Source organism: Lissotriton helveticus, chromosome 2_1, assembly GCF_964261635.1.
Source record: "Lissotriton helveticus chromosome 2_1, aLisHel1.1, whole genome shotgun sequence".
Taxonomy (NCBI): Eukaryota; Metazoa; Chordata; class Amphibia; order Caudata; family Salamandridae; genus Lissotriton; species Lissotriton helveticus.
In genome coordinates, this window is record NC_136059.1 from 1,340,415,191 (window position 1) to 1,340,432,742 (window position 17,552).

Genomic DNA, 17,552 nt, shown 5'->3' on the forward strand with positions numbered 1-17,552 from the left:
AGGGTAGCCATAATTTGTTCCATTTGCGTGGGTTAGATCTTTGTTTATACACCACTCTCTCCGTTACCATGGTTATATCCATATTCTTACACCATTGGGCCATGGTAGGTGTTGCCTCCGCCCCCCACTTTTGCGCTATATCGTGTTTTGCCAACATCATACCTATCCCTACCCACTGCCTCCCATACGTCGACAGATCAGTAGGGCCCCACACATTGAGTAGGCATAACCTGGGTTCAGGCACAATGGTCACCTGTAGAGTTTGAGCCATGGTGCGTGTGATTCTCCTCCAGTATGTCATTATTGGAGGGCATTCCCAAAGTATGTGGAATAGGGTCCCTTGTGCTCCGCATTGGCGCAGGCAGTGCGGATGATCGGCTCTGTGTATTTTGTGAAGCAGAGTGCGCGTGTAGTAGACTCGATGTAGTATCTTAAATTGCACTAGTCTAAACCTTGCTGATATTCCGGCCTCTCTGGGGGATGCCAGTGCGGTATTCCAGCTAGTCTCATCTAATTCCCCAATCTCCTCCTCCCATGCCTCTTTTAGTTTCTGCAATGGGTCGGGCAGGTTGTTTATTAATTTAGGATAGGTGAGAGAAGTAGCCTTGTTCTCCATGTAATCTGTCAACAGTCGGTCCTCTAGGGGAGCCGATTCTGGGACTGTGGCGCCGGGTTCTAGTGCTGCCAGCAATGCGTGCCGGATCTGTATGTAACGGTAAGTCTCAGTTGCCCCCATGTCATATTGTTCCCTGAGCGTTGCAAATGGTACCACTCCCCCTCCCACCCACAGGTCCCCAACCGCTGAGATCCCGATGGTGTCCCATTGGTCAAATCCCTTGCTGTGTCGTAGGCTACCCAGGGCTTTGGAGTCCCACAACGGCGTCATGCGCATGATCACCCCCTCCCACTTCAGTCGTGCTTGGGCTTTATGCCACAGTGTCACCGTGTGCCTAGTGGGTCCTACCAGTTTCTTAAGCAGCCCTTTGTCATAGAGTGGGGCCAGCAGGGTGGTAACTCCAAGCTGTTTCCTATCCGCTAATAGTGCCGGGTCATCCTGCGGGCTATGTAACCACCGGTTAATCACCTTAAGATGAGCCGCCCAGTAGTACAGTTCCAGGTTTGGGAGTGCTATCCCCCCACTATACCAGTCCCTGATCAATTTCAATTGTGCCACTCTCGCTGGTTTGGTCCCCCACAGTAGGCCCGATATTTGATTAGAGACTTGCCTGAAGAACTGTACCGGGACTATCGCTGGTGTATTCTCTAGGACATAGAGGAAGCGGGGCAGCGCCATCATCTTGAACAGCGCTGCTCTGCCTAACAGCGTCAAGGGGAGGGTGCTCCAGTGACGCACATCTGATTTCAATCGTTCGAGCAGTGGTCGAAGGTTCTGGTTTCGGAAAGTACCATGGTCACGTGTAACATGGATCCCCAGATATCGGAAGGATTCGTCCACCAGTAACAATGGGCAGCTGTCGCCTAAGTCAGGCGCCGCGCCACTGAGCATGTAGAGTATCGATTTCGTCCAGTTTATTGTATAACCCGAAGCCTTTCCATGCTTTTCGCACAGCGCCAGGAGTGCTGGTATACCTATTGGCAAGTCCATCAAATAGACCAGCATGTCATCCGCATATAATGACACCCTGTCTTCCCAACCATCCCCCCATTGCACGCCTCTCAGCAATCGGGTAGTCCTAAGGACTGTGGCCAAAGGTTCCAGGACCAAGGCAAAAAGTAGTGGTGAGAGCGGGCAGCCCTGCCTCGTACCCCTCTTCAACGATATTTCTCTGGAGAGACGGCCATTAGCCAATACTCGCGCTACTGGGTCCTGGTACAGTAATTTGATCCACCCTATAAATTTCGGGCCAAAGCCCATATGTTCCAAGACCGCAAACAGATAACTCCATTCTACCAGATCAAATGCCATCTTGGCGTCGAGTGAGAGGATCGCCGCCGGTTCTGTCAACATCGGCGCCCGTGCCATCACCCCATGCAGGCGCCTCAAGTTCATCGCCGTGCTTCTATGAGGCATAAATCCTGATTGGTCAGGATGGATCAGATGCCCGAGATGTGGCAGTAGCCGATTGGCCAGTAATTTTGCCAAGATTTTAGTCTCGGCGTTCAAGAGAGAGATTGGGCGGTAGGAACTGCATCTCTCGGGCGGCTTGTCGGGTTTTGGAATTGTTACTATGGTCGCCGCTCGCTGGTCGGGCGGTAGTTGACCCCGTTCCAAACTGTCTTGAAACATATTGAGGAGGGGCGTAGAGAGCGTGTCTGACATTATCTTGTACCACTCTATCGGTATCCCATTGGGACCCACAGCCTTTCCCGAATGCAGGGCAGTTATAGCCGCTTGGAGCTCACCAGAGGTCAAGTCCATCTCCAGTTCATCCACGTCGGCCTGTGACAGAGTGTGGGTGGGTATCCCCTCGAGAGATGTCTCTGCCATCTCCGGGGTAACCTCTGTATCGGGTGTGTAAACCGTGTGGAAATGGTCAGCCATCAGTTCAACTATTATAGAAGGTTGTGTTTGTAAAAAACCCTCGCGATCTTCCAGATGCAATATGGTCCTTTGTCCGTCTCTTTTCCTGTCCAACCAGGCCAGGAGTCTGCCGGCCTTGTCGCCCACTTCGTATATTCTCTGTATCTGAAAGAAACAGGTTAGTATTAGATTCCTTACCTTAGAATATCCCCAGGCGTCAGTCTGGATCCGGAAACTTTTGCGTAGCAGTACCCCTGCGCGTCGGTAGGCGTCGTCTGCAGGCGTCCCCTGCGGCTCCGCGTCGTCGGCGTCGTGCGCCGTGATGACGTCGCTGGAGTATATAGACGCCGCCTCCGCGCGCTGACGTCAGTTCTTCTTTTTTCCGCGCCAGTTAGCGCAGATCCGAAGAGCAGTACTCCGGTCTTTTGACCAAGTGTTTGTAAAACTTAATCTTTCTAAGGTGCCGGTAGGATGCCTGGGTTTAAGAGCTGCGACGAGTGCGACCGCATGATGTCGGTCACCGACCACCATCGACTCTGCCTGCGGTGTCTGGGCGCGGACCACGACGTGGAGTCCTGCGTCGACTGTCGGGCCTTGACTGGAAAAGCTAGGCGGGAGCGGTCCCGCAAGCTTCTCGAGCTCCGAGTGTCGGCCCCGCGTCGAGAGCGGTCCCGGTCCGGTCGGAGGTCGAGGGAGCGGTCGAGGGAACGATCGCGGAGCCGCCATGGGCGCTCCGGGAGTCGCCACCATTCCTCCGGTTCGTCAGGTAAGCACAAGAAGTCGGGGCGTCGCCATCGCACCCCCGACTCCCCCCGACGCCCGCGTGATGCGGCCGGGGGCTCGGGGGGCCCCACCCCCGCGGGCCCGCGTGGGTCACCGACGCCGTCTACCCCATACCCGTCGGTCCCTGGGGAAGGCGCGTCGCGTGAGGAGATCGAGGCCTTCCTCATTGCTATGAGGGCGAGGTCTCCTCCGGCGGGGCCTACGGCGCCTGCGGGGCCGTCGGTCCCGTCTGGGGGCCCGAGCGGTTCGGGTGCTTCTGCCCCGACGCCGCCGGTGGCTCCGGTCCCGGCGCCGCTGGGTCCCTCAGGTTCGTCGCCGGCTGGTCTCCCGGCCTCTCCGGCGTCGGTTCCTTTGGGCCAACCCGTGGTACCGCCTCCGCGTGGTGCAGCGACTCCGCCGTCGGCTCCGGCCGGCGTCGGGTCCCCGGCACCGACGCCGCGCGGCGCCACCCCCATTCCCTCCCCGACTCCGGACACGGAGTCGGACCGGCGTCGGCCGACGCCGGATCCGACGCCGATGGGGCCCGTTGACCCCGATGTCTATATCGTCGACCCAGAATATGGGTATGATGAGGATGAGTATGGTGAGGGTTGGGAGGGGTCTGAGGACCCTTTATCCCGTGCCTGCCAGTATGATGTGGACTGGGTAGGTGATCTGGGTGATGCCAGTGGCCTGGACGAGTCGCCCAACCCTGGGTTTGTCTCCCCGTCCCCTGTGGCGTCTGAGGCAGGTGCTGCCTATTCAGTGGTCCTGATGAGGGCTGCCAAGGCCTTACACCTTGAGCTCCCCGTCGCGAAGGTCAAACCGAACATTCTGACCGAAGTGTTTAAACCGCAGTCATGCCCCCAGGAGCCTCTGCTGCCGTTTAATGAGGCCCTGACGGATGTCCTTTTGGGCACCTGGTCCAGGCCCGCTTCCGGTGCACCGGTTGACCGGAATGTGGCAAGGCGTCACCGTCCATGCTCGGACGACCCTGCCTTTTTATCCACCCATCCCTCCCCGGAGAGTCTGGTGATCCAGGCCTCCACTTCGCAGTCCGCATTTCCGTCGGCTCCGCCCGATCGGGAATCAAAGCGGTATGACCAGTTTGGTAAAAAGGTCTTTTCCTCTTTGAGCGCTGGACTGCGGTCTTGTAATACCGCGTGCCTCTTGGGCCGCTACACCCACTCCCTGTGGGATACGGTCGAAGAGTGTTTGCCGCAATGCCCCCAGGAAGTGCGGGACAAGCTCACCCGGGCCTTGGTTGAAGGCCGGGATGCGGCGCGGTACTCGATCCGTTGTGGTCTGGACACAACCGACTCCCTGGGACGGGCCATGTCCACGACGGTGGCGATTCGTCGCCATGCTTGGCTGAGATCTGCCAACTTTTCGCCAGACGTCCAAAATACACTCATGGACATGCCATTTGATGGCAGTCGCCTGTTTGGTGACAAAGCGGACCACGCGCTGGAGCGCTTCAAGGACTCCAGGGTCACGGCCAAGTCCTTGGGTCTTTCGACCCAGCGCCAGCAGACGGGTTCGTTTCGCCCCTTTCGTGGCCAAGGGAGGGGCGGTCCCACACGTGCTGCCAGCCACGCGCCGCAGAACGCTCCCCAGCGCGGTGGCGGCCGTGGTTTCCGCCGTGGTGGCGGTAGAGGCCAGCGGCGGGGTCAGTCCACGCCTCCCTCCGCTGCTGCATCCAAGCCTTCCTAGTCCGAGCTTTCGGGCTCACGTGACGCCAGTGGGTGGCAGGGTTCGCCATCACCACTCCCGCTGGCGCGCGATAACTTCGGACAGGTGGGTGCTGCAGCTCGTTCGAAGGGGCTATGCTCTCCCCTTCGAGTCCACTCCTCCAGCCATGCCACCGCAGAACCACCGTGTGTCGGGGGACCACTTGACACTTCTGCAGGAGGAAGTTACGGCCCTCTTGGCCAAGGGGGCCATCGAGCGCGTTCCTGGGCCAGAAGTAGGGTGTGGTTGCTACTCCCACTACTTTCTGGTACCCAAGAAGGACAAGGGAGGCCTGCGTCCTATCTTGGACCTGCGGAACGTCAACGGCTTCCTCCGGAAGGAGAAGTTCAAGATGTTGACTTTGGCTCAGGTCTTGGCTGCTCTAGACCCACAAGACTGGATGGTAGCGTTGGACTTGCAGGATGCGTATTTTCACATCCCCGTCCTGCCGGCCCACCGGCGTTACCTGCGGTTCACGGTAGGCCACGAGCACTTTCAGTTTATCGTGCTCCCATTCGGCCTTACCAGCGCCCCACGGGTGTTCACGAAAGTGATGGCGGTGGTCGCAGCTCATCTGCGCCGGTTAGGGGTTTCAGTCTTCCCCTACCTCGACGACTGGTTGTTGAAGGCGGGCTCGCCCCAGACAGTCGTCCACCACCTTCAGACGACGGCAGACCTCCTGCACGAGCTGGGGTTTTCCATCAATGTGCCGAAATCACACCTGTGTCCCTCTCAAAAGCTCCTTTTCATCGGAGCGGTTCTCGACTCGGCGCAGTTTCGGGTTTATCCCCCGGAACGGCGGGTCCGGGATATTCAGGCTCTGATTCCCATCTTTCAGCCGTTATCCCGGGTTTCGGTCAGGTTGACGCTGCGGCTTCTGGGGCTGATGGCCTCCTGCATCCTACTGGTGCATCACGCCAGGTGGCGGATGCGGGCTCTGCAGTGGGACCTGATGTTTCAGTGGGCCCAGCATCAGGGCAACCTATCCGACCATGTCCTGATCTCGGAGGGCACTGCGAGACAGTTGCAGTGGTGGCTTACGGACTGCGATTGGGTCAGAGGCAGATCCCTCTCCCTTCCCCAACCGGAGCACGTGGTTGTGACGGACGCGTCCCTCCAGGGCTGGGGTGGCCACTTGGGAGAGGCGGAGATCAGAGGCATCTGGTCTCCGGCGGAGTCCCGGCTCCATATCAACATGTTGGAGCTACGGGCGATTCGCCTAGCACTGAAGGCATTCCTCCCCTTTGTCAACGGGAGTGTAGTGCAGGTGTTCACGGACAACACCACCGCCATGTGGTACTGCAACAAACAGGGCGGTGTGGGGTCGTGGACCCTTTGCCAGGAGGCTCTGCGTCTCTGGCAATGGCTGGAACGTCAGGGCGTGACTCTGACGGTTCAACACCTGGCAGGTTCTCTGAACGCCAGGGCGGACGAACTCAGCCGTCGGTGCTCGGTGGATCACGAATGGCGTCTGAACTCGGACGTGGCGAGAGGCCTCTTTCAGCAATGGGGAGAGCCTTGGTTAGATCTATTCGCCACAGAAGAGAACGCGCAATGTCATCAGTTCTGCGCGTTGGAGTTTCCAAGACGGCACTCGCTCGGCGACGCCTTTCGGCGCGAGTGGAGTTGCGGTCTGTTGTACGCCTTTCCGCCTATACCACTTCTGCCCAGAGTGCTGAAGAAGATCAGGCGCGACCGGGCCCAAGTTATCCTTGTGGCTCCGGACTGGGCTCGAAGGTACTGGTATCCCGAGCTACTCAGCATGACAGTCGGTCCCTCGATCCGCCTGCCCCTTCAGGAGGACCTTCTGTCGCAGCAGCAGGGGACGGTCCTCCACCCGAACCTGTCCAGTCTCCACCTCCATGCTTGGAGATTGAGCGGCGACAGTTGAGGCCATTTGACTTGCCTCCTGAAGTCTGTGATGTTATTCTGGCAGCCAGGCGTCCCTCCACGAAGTCGGTATACGCCTGCCGGTGGAACAGATTTGTGGCATGGTGCACAGCAAAGGCTGTGGATCCCCTTTCTGCCCCTCTGTCTGAGGTTCTCCTCTTCCTTCTTTCCCTTGCCCAGCAGGGCTCTGCTCTGGGCACTATCAAGGGCTATCTTTCTGCCCTTTCCGCCTTCTTAAGGCTACCTGATCAGCCATCTTTATTCAAGTCCCCTATTGTATTACGATTCTTGAAAGGCATCACGCACATGTATCCACCTGCTCCGTTCGTGATGCCTCAGTGGGACTTGAACCTGGTTCTGACTTTCCTGATGTGTGCTCCCTTTGAGCCTCTTCATTCCTGTCCTCTCCGTCTTCTCACTTTAAAGACGGCCTTCCTGGTTGCCATCACCTCTGCCAGGAGAGTGAGTGAGCTCCAGGCCCTTTCTGTTAAACCTCCTTTCTTGTCTGTTCATCCTGACAAGGTGGTTCTTAGGACTAGACCTTCTTTCCTGCCCAAGGTAGTCTCTGCTTTTCACATTGGGCAGTCCATCACCTTGCCCTCCTTCTTCCCGCCTCCGCATCCTTCAAAGGATGAAGAGCGGCTCCATCGTCTGGACCCAAAACGTGCGCTTTCATTTTACATGGATCGCACACGCCAGTTCCGGGTGGATGACCAACTGTTTGTTGGCTACGTGGGTGAGAAGAGGGGAAGGGCGGTACAGAAACGAACCATCTCTCGGTGGGTCGTCCTGTGCATCAAAGCATGCTACTCTTTGGCTCGGAAGGAGCCTCCTGTTGGGCTGAGGGCCCATTCCACTCGGGCTACGGCGGCTACTACTGCCCTGGGCCGGGGAGTCCCTTTGCAGGACATTTGCCAGGCGGCTACGTGGGCCTCGCTGCACACCTTTGCGAGGCACTACTGCCTGGACAGTCAAGTCCGGAGGGATGGCTTCTTTGGCCGTTCGGTCCTCCAGGACTTTCTGGTGTAGGTTGTATTGGTTCGCAGACCCACCACCGGGGTTGGTATTGCTGGGGTATCTATTCTAAGGTAAGGAATCTAATACTAACCTGTTTCTTTCAGATGAACAAGTTACTTACCTTCGGTAACGATATATCTGTAAGAAACAGTAGTTAGTATTAGATTCCTTACCGCCCCACCCATCCTCCCCGTTCTGCGAACTGATACCTAGGGTTAAGGACATCCCTTTCAGGGCCCTAGTTTCAAATGGCACCAGTGTTAGTTCTCACATGGCTCTGCGTGTTCTGGCGCGGAAAAGCTGTGTGCAAAGAACTGACGTCAGCGCGCGGAGGCGGCGTCTATATACTCCAGCGACGTCATCACGGCGCACGATGCCGACGACGCGGAGCCGCAGGGGACGCCTGCAGACGACGCCTACCGACGCGCAGGGGTACTGCTACGCAAAAGTTTCCGGATCCAGACTGACGCCTGGGGATATTCTAAGGTAAGGAATCTAATACTAACTACTGTTTCTTACAGATATATCGTTACCGAAGGTAAGTAACTTGTTCTTTGTGGCCGCTAAGTAGATAATCAGTGTGACGCTGTTGACATAAGTGTAGTGCATGTCGCGTGTCTGCGGTCGGGTTAGTTGCATGTTCAGCGTTGGCACTGTCCAGGTCGTTCTCTAGGACTACAAGTTCTTGCTTTTGTGTACGTTTGTGACTAGCTATAATGGAAATGGCCTGTCCCCTAAGGACCGTTTTATAGGCCTCCCATAGGGTGGTGGGAGATTCCACTGATCCCTCTTTGTTGGTAAAGTATGATTTAGTACCCTCCCTCAGCTTTTTGGTTATCAGAGGTACTTTAAGGTACCCAGGGTAGATGGGGAACATGCGTGTTCTGGTCCGCTCGGGGTTAGAAACGATTAGTGTCAATGGTGAGTGATCTGAAACTCCCCTGGGTCTAATATGTACATCAGTAATAGTGAGGAGGCTGTGTCCCAGTGTTAGGAGATAGTCAATCCGCGACAGACTGTCATGGACCGCCGAATGAAATGTATATTGTTGAGCCTCCGGATGAAAGTGCCTCCAGAGGTCCACCAAACCTTGTGCTTCCAGGAAGCCATGCAAGCGGGAAGGCCCAGGGTCCTGCGCACGCACCGGAAATCTATCATGTGTATTATGTGCCACTGCATTAAAGTCCCCCCCCAAGATTAGATCACCCTCAGGCAGTTCCAACAGAAATTTTCCTAAATCGGGGAGGGCAATCGCGTGCAGTGCCGGCGGAATATAGACCGAGACTACATTCAATGGCCTCCCCTCCCATTGACCATGCGCCGCCGCAAAATGGCCTTGCGAATCCGTTTTCGTGGATTGAACGATGAATCCGGAGGAGCGGTGCATGAGGATTCCTGCGCCCCGGGAACCCCTAGGGAACTCTGCATGGGCGATCATACTGTACCCCTTCCTGTCTAGGGCCCGCGTGGCCGTGCCCGTTAGGTGTGTTTCCTGCAGTAGGACCAAGGCTGGATTAAAGCGTCTTATACATTGCAGTACTAGCCCCCTTTTGACTTTGTCCCCTAAACCTCGTACATCCCATGACATGACACCCAATTGTGGCATCCGCCTCACTACCGTGTCTCCCCTCCCAGTATCAACCCGAGACAGTCCCGCCATAGAGTACGTTCCTGAATTCACAATCGCTGTGCTCTGATGGAGCCCGATCGTGTTGCCTGATACCTGCTAAGCGACATGCATATGCCATGTACTTCCAATCTGTATCTGTGTGACCAACCTGAAAACTAAACCCCCCCCCCCCCCCAACTCCCCCCCTGCCCTGCCCCCCTGCTCAACGGACTCAAAACTGCCCGCCCCCCCAACTCAGCAGAGTGCTTGGACCCTTCCCCAAACATAGTACTTGCACGCTGGGGTGAAGGACCCTCCGTAGTCAGCGACCCCCATTCTCAGTTCCGGAGGTCCCTCGTCCAGTGTCCATGGCGGCACGCACGGCCAGCGTAGCAGTTGAACTGTAAATGTGTTTGTGCGGCTTCTTTATTCTTCCGTATTGTCTGTTTCCGGAATGTCGTGCAGAGGTGAGTGGCGACCAGTTTCCCCTCCCGATGCCTGGGAGTTCAGATGGGAATCATCGTCGCTGTGCATGGTCGTCCTGTTGGAACGGCGCGGGCGGGTCACCGGCCTCCACCCTTCTAGCCATTCCAGCGCAGTTTCCGGTGAGTCAAAGAACCATGTTTTATTGTTCGCCACAACCCTGAGTTTAGCTGGAAATATCATGGAGTAGGGAATTTCTCTGGCTCGGAGTTCTTTTTTTACTTCAAAAAAGGTTCTTCGTCTTCGTGCGACCTCCGCAGTATAATCCGGGAAGAATGCCAACGTAGTGTTATGGATGCGGACCGGTGGGGAGTTCCTGGCCGCCTGCAGGATCGCATCCCTGTCTCTGAAATTGAAGAGGCGAGCTATTATCGGTCTTGGGGTAGCTCCCTGTTTGGGGCGGCCTCCGGGAACCCGGTGCGCTCTTTCTACTGTGAAAAAGGTAGAGAGTCCTTTCGGTCGCAAGTGTTTTTGGATAAGTTCCTCTACATACAAATCCATAGCTCTCGTACCCTCCGATTCCGGAACCCCGATGATGCGTATGTTGTTCCGTCTTGAGCGCCCTTCTTGATCATCCAGCTTGTCGCGTAGGGCCTTGTTCTCCCTCGTGACCCTTTCCATGCTCGTTTGTAGTTCCGCGACATCCTCCACTAGCGATTTGGTCACCACCTCCATTGATTGCACTTTCTCTGACATCTTATGGAAGTCTGCTCTTATGAGTGTGATTTCTGACGATATTGATCCCACCGTCAACTGTACCTGGGCAAGGGCCTTCATGACATCATCGATGGTCGCCTTCTTGGTGCCCGCCGTCTCCATCGTCTTGCCCGGCGGTGTCTTGGGATCTTGTGAGGAGGAGGAGGCCCGGTCGTAGGCATATTTTTCCAGCCGTGCTTGCGCTGCTCCGCCTTTAGCGCCCTTACCAGCCATCTCGGTGTTTATCCTTGACACGATGTGGACGGGTGGGTAGACTTTCTTCCCGTGCAGGGCCTCTGGCAGTGTGGGATCAAAAGAGACGTCACTCCCGTGTCAGCCTCCGGGGACGTGCGGATCCGAGTTGTATCAGAGCTGCTATACTGAACCAGCTGGGTCTGTAGTGTTATATGTATTCCCTTTAATCGCCCACTGGTATTACGGGGGGGCAGGCTGTGGGCAGCCGAGTGCGCACGTTGCGGGGCCCGGTGTACCACCCCAGCCCCGGGTCCCCTGGTACAGGCAGTCAAATCCGGTATCTATTCCTCAGTGTCCCGGTGGCAGGCGCTGTCAGAGGCACGAGCTATGTGTATGCTCGAGCCCTAGCGGGGATGTCCTTGCCCGGCCATTCACTTGTCCTGTGTCGCGCCGTGCGACCCGCACTTCCACCGTGCCCCTCTGCCCCCAACTGGACACGGGGCTCCTCGGACCTGTGTATGCCCCCAGGGGACAGCACGTGGCGACTGCGGCGTGCCGAGCGCCGGTTGAATGTGGCGGCGCAGTGGATCCTGTTGTCCGGCAGCACACCCCTCCCCCACAGGGACGTCTGTCTCTCAGGCAGTGGCTTCACGCTCCAGAGGCCGGCGGAGGACCACAGCGGCCCGCGCCGCCTGTTGATTATACGAGTCCCACAGCGGGGCTGGCACTTAGGGCAGCGTCTCCGGCTCCTGCGCCCGCTCGGTCGCAAACGCCAGTATCATGCGGTCAGGGGAGCTACTTGCTGTTTAGGATCTTCCAGCGCCGGAACCTGCAGCCTTTCTTCCGCTACTCCTGAGAATCCGGCGCCGCAACCGTCTCCCGGCCTCCTTTAAGTTCATTGTCCCGTCTCCGAGCGGGCACTTCTGGTGGCGTCTCTCTCCCTGCGATGGACTTCCGGTCCGCCCCTCACTGCAGGCGACTCCCCGGCTCCAGCAGGCACCAGCGGCCCAATCTGGTCGCTCTTAGAACCGACTGCCACACCGTCGGATTTTAAAATCGCTGGTCTCCGCCTGCGCCGCCCGGTCCTGGGTGTCGGTACCTTCCCGGAGATGTCGATTGTTAGGCGGATAAATGTTCGGATATTCAGGGAGGCCGCTTCAACTACGGAGCTTGCCTTTTACACAGCCGCCATCGTTGGCTGCTGGCCACGCCCCCCAAGGCTTTCATTTTTGACCTGTATTAGAAGGAGCGTCTGTCTAGTGTTCATATTTATTCCATTCATATCCGTCATCGAAATTTCTCTATATATTTGTTTGTCTAAAGTCTGTTTTCTAACTAGTGCGAGATAACCGACTCCTCGGTTGTAGAGAATCCACAGCTGTGTGGAAAACTATTTGCCACGACTGGCAATAATTACAACATAGGTTGGTAAAGGGAAGCTGCATTTTATATTTACTTAAACAAGCAAGAGGTAAAATACGTATTCAAGGAGCGAGTTCTTACCAGAAACAGAACTTCCTGAAATTCTGTTGCTATGGTTTCTGTGTTCCACTGTTTTTGTGTTGTCATTTCCTGTTTCGAGCAGAGTGGTTTGCCCTGACATCCCGGACGGCAATGAACAAGCGTCTCGTGCCGGGGTTTGCCTGCCCTGTATAATGCAAGCACTAGCGCGACAGTGGTGAGGGTCCCCGAACCTATAAGACACGTTTATAATTTGGTAAGTTAAGCATTGCTTCCAGAGTCGCCTGAAAATTGACTAAATTTATTGCATCAAGCCTATGCCCACGGAGCTGTTACCTGTTTATCCACTGTAGGAAAGTCAAGGAAGGACACGAAGTAAGTTGAGATCAGAGACGGAGTTTATTAGGTGCTCACGTCTTAAGGTTCAGGTTAGTAATGCCAGTTCAACAGATGTGGTACAATGATAACATTCTCGATGTTTCAAAAGATAACAAGGTGGTACAACAACACGAGCTTGTCACGAGCAGCCAGACATGCCTGAACGCTCGTGACAGCTCGAGTCAACAAGAATACATTCCCAACACACCTTCCCCCCTTAAAAAAAAAAAAAAAAAAAAAACACATAAAAAAAAACTAGATCAATTCATCACAAAATCATTAAACCTAACAGGTAAGCGATGTGAGCGTAAAGCTTTGGTGTTGTTAAAATCACACACAGCTTGAGGACATTCGCCATTATCACTCATTCTTCCAACATCATAGAAAACATTGCTGTCCGAATCTTCCACCGATTGGAAAGGACCATTAAACAAGGAAACCCTGCTCAAGTTCCAAACAGAACCACCATCAAGCCTGACCGCATTTCTAAAAAACTTCAACAACCTTCTTGGGATTTGACCAAACAGGAAAACCCTTATTTACACCCTCTTTCTTTTTAATGCGAACGAGATCGCCCACCTTGATAGAACGACTAGACGTAGGACCCATTCTTTTGACCATATCGCGTTTCATCCTTTCCTTATATGACTGAACCCTGTGTAGAACAGCTTCAAAATCAACTTTATAACAATTTTCAAAACCAGCTAAATTTTTCTTTATCCACCAAGGGACTAACTTGGTGCTGGGCTTCCGCCCTCTCAGAAGCTCAAAAGGAGTAACTAAAGTCACAGAATTGGGAGAAGTTCTATAAGCCAATAACATGGATTGCAAGGCATTCCTCCAGTTTAGATTACCTTTAATAGAAAGCTGTATAGCTTCTTTGACCACACGGTTGAAGCGTTCAACCTGACCATTCGCTTCAGGATGGAAAACCGCAATCTTCCTATGTACAATACCACATTTAGTAAAGAAAAGCTCTATCTCCTTACTCACAAACTGTGGGCCATTGTCAGTCACAATTTCCTGGGGAATCCCTTCCCTACAAAAGGTCTCATCTAAGAATTCTATAACTTGACTCGAAGTAACTTCCCTAACCATTTTGACCTCAGGCCATTTAGAAAAATAGTCTATGAGTACAATGCCGAAAGCCTCCTGCTTTGGTAAACAACTGAAAGGTCCAATGATGTCTAATCCCAATTTTCGCCAGGGACCTAAGGGTAAATCAATGGGACATGGCTCAGGACGTAAAGCGACTGCTGATTTATCGCTGTTAGAACACTGGGTACACTTTCGCACAAAATGCTCTACACACGAGTCAATGCCTGGCCACCAGAAAGACTCCTTCAAACGCCTTCTGGTAAAGGAAATCCCCAGATGTCCTTCATGCGCAATTTCAAGTAGAGAATTCCTAAGTTGAAAGGGTGGAACAATCTTGTCGCCACGAAGAATCAAACCATTTTCCACCGCAAGATTCTCCTGAACCTTAAAAAAACCCATCATGTTCCCGGACAACTTCCTCTGTTCAGGCCAACCCTGTATAATGTACTTCTTCACACTGCTTAACTCCAAATCTTTATCCATCTCTTCCATCCAAACATCCTCCTGTAAAGAAAATCGTTCGCTACAAACAGAATTGACATCTTTAAAATTGAAAGCAACCTCACACTCTTCTTCATGCACAACTCCCGAAACATCAGATTCGGAAATCAATCTGGACATGCAATCTGCATGAACATTCGCCTTTCCTTGAACATATTCAATTGTATATTGAAAAGACTGCAACCTAGAAGCTAATCTTGCAAGGCGTGCTGACATAGTCCTTCCTCCACCTGGAGCCATGAGGTACACCAATGGCTTATGATCGGTTTTTATCAAAAATTTAGTCCCCCACAAAAAAGGTCTGAAATGTTCAGCACCCCAAACACATGCCAGTAACTCCCTTTCTATAACGGAGTAATTCTTTTCAGCATCACGTAAAGCCCTTGATGCATAGGCCACAACCCATTCTTTTTCACAATCTTTCTGCAAGAGAACTCCACCTAAACCGGAGGAACTGGCGTCCACCATGATGATGCATTTCACGCCAATGACAAAAGGTTTTAAGCAAGGGGCATTCACAATAAACAATTTTAAGGATTCAAAAGCTTGTGTCATTACATCAGTCCAAACAAACTTTGCGTTTTTCTTCAAAAGACATCTGAACGGATCAACTTTCATTGAGAAATTTGGGATGAACTTAGCGTAGAACTCAATGAGACCTAAAAAGGCCACAAGTTGCTCTTTTGACGTAGGCACAGGAGCATCCACAATGCTCTTAACATGATTCTTCTTTGGTTTGATTCCCATTCCACTAATAGTATGTCCAAGATATTCTACCTCCTTTTGCCTAAATTTACATTTATCAAGGCGAAGTGTAAGGCCCTTCTGTGCTAATGCAGCGATCACACACCTTAGATTATTGTCATGCTCATAGTCATCCTTCCCATGCACTAAAATGTCATCCTGGAATGCTATGGCACCACTCAAACCTTCCAGGGTATCTCTCATTAGCCTCTGGAACACGGAGGCAGCACTTGCTAGTCCAAAGGGCATGCGACAAAACCTATATAACCCTTCAGGTGTGATAAAGGCAGTGATATTTCTGGACTCCTCAGCAAGTACAACTTGGTGGTAAGCACTGGCTAGGTCAACACATGAAAAAACTTGTGCACCAGCCAATGTCGACACCATCTCATGGAGGTTTGGTAAAGGGTGTGAATCAACCCAAATAGCATTATTTACACTGCGAAGGTCAATGCATAGCCTAAGTTCATCATTGGACTTAATCGAAATAACAATCGGAGAAACCCAAGGTGACGACTCTATAGGTTCAATGATGTTCTTCTCACATAAATCCTTTAGCATATCCTTAAGTTTAACTCTATAGGATAAAGGAACATTCCTCACTCTATGTCTTACAGGAATGGCATTCTCATTCAATCTGATGACATGTTCAAAACCCTTGTACCGACCCAAGGTACCACTGAACACAGTGGGAAAGGATTGGCGTAAATTCTCAATAAGTAAAGAACTGTCCCCAGTGACACTAGATACACTCACAGGTTGTACCACATACACGGGAGGATCAGCCCTGGGATCAATTTTCATCCCCAATTGAAATTGGTGTGGCCAACTCAAAAGTGACAGACCAGATCTTGACACATAAATCTTCCCTGAAATGTGGCTCCCAGAAAATTGTATGTCTGCTATGAAATAGCCAATTAAGTCAATTCTGTGACCCGTATAACCACCAGGGGAAATATCTGAGTCAATTAGACTCTTATTCGGAAATTTATCTTTAAAGACATTTAAGGAAATTAAAGTGTACCAAGCACACGAGTCTACAAAAATTTCTAAACTCACATTATCAATGGTTATAATACAAGATGGAAATTTTGTGCAATTTCCATCTTCACAAACATTGATAACGGTGTTGACTTGAAAAGTTCCTTCGTCATCTGATTGAAACTCTTCACAGCATTCGTGTACACAATTCGTTTTCCCTGGTGTGGATTTACAATACTTTGTAAAATGACCTTTTTTATAGCACTTTGAACAAGTTTTGCCTAGAGCAGGACAACTCTTACTATCTGCTAAATGTCCATCACTTCCACACCTAAAACACAATAGTTTAGAGGTTCTCTTGTCATTTTTCTGATTCTTATATTTATCGGTCCTAGAAAAAAAATCATTTCTCTGCGAAAAACTCTTCTTAAACTTGTCCCTGTCTTTAGATACACTGAAAACATCACTCTTATCATTACCCCTGATTTCTTTAACAAACTTCTCTGAATGTTCTATAGACTTTGCAATATCTATAGCATTATTGAGAGACATATCAGAGGTTGTCCAAAGACGTTCTTGTACTTTTTTGTTATTAGTTCTCATTAAAATCTGGTCCCTTAATACTTGTTCATAAGAGATATGTTCGAAATCACAAGTTACAGCCAATGATCTTAAGGCTGATACAAAATCCTCAACAGGTTCATCAGAACGTTGTTTTCGAGAGTAAAATATAAACCTCTCCATGACCACGTTCTTCTTTTTCCCATATCTCAAACATAACTGTTGTGAAGCATATTCATACACATTTATGTTTCCAGGATTCACTAAAACAGGTAAAGTTTTAAATTCCTTCAAAGCAATGCCGCCTAAACAATGTTTTAATAAGGACAATTTCCTTTCTGGTTCACACTCCCCTTCTTCTAACACATCAACATAGGCTAAAAAGACAGGTTCCCAAATCTCCCAAGCCATGGGTGGCTCTCCAGGTGCTGACAAAAATGAGGGTGGTGGTACAATGCCAGACATGTTACCTTAATTATTTATATACTATGAGGAAATTGATATGCACATATAACTATTATTGAAATATCCCATCCTCGTCGCCAGTGTAGGAAAGTCAAGGAAGGACACGAAGTAAGTTGAGATCAGAGACGGAGTTTATTAGGTGCTCACGTCTTAAGGTTCAGGTTAGTAATGCCAGTTCAACAGATGTGGTACAATGATAACATTCTCGATGTTTCAAAAGATAACAAGGTGGTACAACAACACGAGCTTGTCACGAGCAGCCAGACATGCCTGAACGCTCGTGACAGCTCGAGTCAACAAGAATACATTCCCAACATCCACTTTTAGAAAAACATGCTCCAGTTAAAAATACATATTTTGAAGCCCCCGACAGCACCACAGCAACCATTCAATAAAACTGAACTGCAGATAATATGGTGACTAGATAAAGTAAAGCAAGAGAGGTGGTGTACGGTTACATAAGCTGATGCCACGTTTCTCGTGCTGTGCCTAAGTAGT

At 51.9% G+C, this 17,552-nt stretch overlaps 1 protein-coding gene across 1 annotated transcript in view; it reads left to right on the top strand.

Moving 5' to 3' along the window:
* KLHL8 (kelch like family member 8) overlaps positions 1 to 17,552 on the top strand; it is a 335,665-nt gene that overhangs the window by 93,288 nt on the left and 224,825 nt on the right. The window lies entirely within an intron of this gene.